The 2,839-nt window shown below is 33.5% G+C and overlaps 1 protein-coding gene across 4 annotated transcripts in view; it reads right to left on the bottom strand.

The window, feature by feature from the left end:
* Positions 1 to 143, bottom strand: part of LOC144977156 (epithelial splicing regulatory protein 1-like) — a 140,112-nt gene extending 139,969 nt beyond the window's left edge. For 2 of the 4 annotated variants that reach the window (XM_078922026.1, XM_078922029.1), the window contains exon 1: positions 1 to 142. This exon is cut by the window's left edge and continues 284 nt beyond it. The gene's annotated coding sequence lies outside the window, so the exon portion shown is untranslated. The other 2 variants (XM_078922027.1, XM_078922024.1) reach the window with 2 other exon arrangements.
* Between the last annotated feature and the right edge of the window lie 2,696 nt (positions 144 to 2,839).

Genomic DNA, 2,839 nt, shown 5'->3' with positions numbered 1-2,839 from the left:
GTTTTCAGTAGCGACCCTCTCAATGTTCAGTCCAGTTACTACCTATGTGTATCAGACGTGACAGCGGCGATTGTTGTGTGTGATGTGACAAAACCGCTCGCCCGTCCCTGCGTCCGCGACAGTCCGCGTCTCAGTTATGTGTGGGACAGGTAAAACGAGGGGAGGGTGGTGGATGTGTCTTTGTGTGTGTCTATTATAGGTGTGTGTTCGCACGTGTATATTTACCTGGGTCTGGCCTTGTGACTGCTTGCATCTTCTCCTCTTGCTGTGCCTGTGCTGTCGTGGCAGCATACATGGAAGGTAGCAGCAGCCTGTTTCCCAAATTTGTCATTTGCCTGCCATGATGACAGACAACCTGAATGTGTGTCGCGTTTTGAGTAAATTAATAGACAAACATTTTATTACGGTGAAGTTCAACACTGCCATACTCTGAAAAAACACGTTTTAAATTTTGGCCAGAAAACTAGTCCTTCCTTCAAACACTGATCGTTAGAGGATTCTCCTCTCGTGAAAATCTGTTATTTAAATTAAATTTTAAATACGCGATTTTTCGGAATGCGACAAAACAGTCCGAATGGCTATTTGAAATTAAAGTAAGTAAGTGAAGTGAGTAATTTGGTAAGTAAGTAAGTTGTTTACAATATTAGCCATCAAATAGCCCCTCCACTTTAGTTATGCGCGGTTAGGCATAATGACGATGCTGATTCTTGGTCCTTAAAAAAAACTTACGACTATTTATATCGGACAATCTCATATATTCACCCTGCTGAATATGGAATGTCCGTTTCCTACAACACAAGTCACCAGTCACGCACTCTTTCAAGTATTAGTTTGGCTTGTTTTTATGGGTTTTACGGTGATTGCGACTATATTATTATGTCATATCAGATCCAGTAAAATTTAAACGAACGGTGGTGGGATGGTCAGAAAATGATAGATCTTTATTTAGAGGCACCAAATAAAAAGTAAAACAAAAGGAAACCAGGTAAAAAATTAGATTCCTAAAACAGTTTATCTATGTGTCCAGTGTGAGATGACAAGAAAGTAAAATCTATCATAATATTTCTCAAAGGAAGAGTATTTACAAGAAAAATGTGTCATCTCCAAAGAAATGAATAAATGAATAACTGAATCCACGAATAAATAAATAAATAAATAAATAATAACTAGATAAATAAATAAGTAAATGAATAAATAAAGAATATAAAATAAATTAGTATATAAATAAGTAAATCAACAAATAGCCAACAAATAAAATAAGTTTACTCACTCAATCCTAGAGATTTTTGTTACTTTTCGAAATTAGAAAAAATGTATTAAAAATGAGCATGTACATAGATAGTTTTATTCAACTATCATTAATAGGCATGGGGTAAAAGTAACCCGGGTAACTACGGATATAGACGGTGTTAGGGTTGAGTGAGTTATAAATACATAAATAGATAAGAGGAAACCCCAAAAGATATGAACATAAATAAAACAGCTTCCTTTTCAGTTAAAAACATCAACGGACAATGCCATGATATAATCTCAATCCAAGACAAGAACTGATTGTCCTTTCAAAGCCTTTATTTCGCGACTTGCTCTTCTCTTTCTTGATTTTTATAAGACAAAGTAAGAGGAGAGAAAATAATTTCTAATTCCTACATGACGTCATATCCCATTACAGAGGATAAGAAAACTCAAGAGCGTGAGTTAAGAGTCAGAAATAATTAAAATAGATTTTTTAAAATGAGTATATGGATGAAAAGATGAATAAATAAATAAACGAAGTAATAAATAAATAATCGTAGAAACAAAGATCGGTCTATAAAGAGAAACAACTACATCAATATTTTACAATTAGTAAATCTGTTGGTTTCTCTCCCTTTAATACTTTTCTTTGAAGTCTGCAAACGTTGTTCGTGACAAACTGAATAGAGATGAAATAAGAGACGGCGACTGTAATTACAAAAGTGTTTGTGGTCAACGAATCTAGCTGTGAACGTTTAAATGAAACCAACATCAATGATTTTTACCTTCGTAAAAAAAAAAATGTCCCAAAATTCTTTTAATGTTTAACTTCTCTAGATTGAATTATTTTTTTTTATTTGAGGGTTTGGAATACGAAGAAAGAAAAAACGGAATCAAAAATAGATAATAAATAAATAAATAGAAAAATAAATAATTAAGTAAATAAATGAATAGAAATAAATCATGGGGGGGGGGGGGGGGAGTTCAATTTTATGACGCTCGGCTTACAATACTTAAATGCTAGAACAGACCAAAGATTTAGATAAAGCACATAAGAACAAAAGTACAGCAAAAGAGACCAGTTCAATTCAGGTCAGAGGTAGTTCAAGATCCAAGAGCAATACGTATTCCTTGTGTCTCTATCGGAAATTACATGAATGCCTCTTTGTTAGTTAGTTTTGTTTTTAATGTTTTACGACGCTTGCAACATTTATAGGTCATTTCAGCGCTAGTAAAAGTAAATTGGAAGAGTAAGGGAAAGTAAAAAAAAAAAAAAGTTAATAAAAACATATGAAAAAGTAAGACAAAGGGGATTGGGTTAATTATGGAAAAGATGTAGATTACAAGAGCACACTATCACTTATAGATCTAGGTCATTTCAGTTCAGCGGGTTTTGTATCCGTTTTTCTGTTTTATATCTTTAAAATATTTATATTTACTTATTCGTTGTTTTTTTTTTTCAATTTTAGTTGGTGCAATACACATGTCAGTTGTTGGCCAGTCGAGGAATCCATTCCAATCCAATACTGCCGCAGATTCATTGTTGAAGGTAAAGGAGATATTGTGTAGTTGTAGAAACAATTAAGAGCTAATAGGAGTTTTGTAT

Source organism: Berghia stephanieae, chromosome 7 (assembly GCF_034508935.2).
Source record: "Berghia stephanieae isolate SIO BIC M18660-M18661 chromosome 7, UCSD_Bste_1.3, whole genome shotgun sequence".
Classification (NCBI taxonomy): Eukaryota; Metazoa; Mollusca; class Gastropoda; order Nudibranchia; family Aeolidiidae; genus Berghia; species Berghia stephanieae.
The sequence above is the reverse complement of the archived record's forward strand: the minus strand, read 5'-3'. Positions and strand labels throughout refer to the sequence as shown.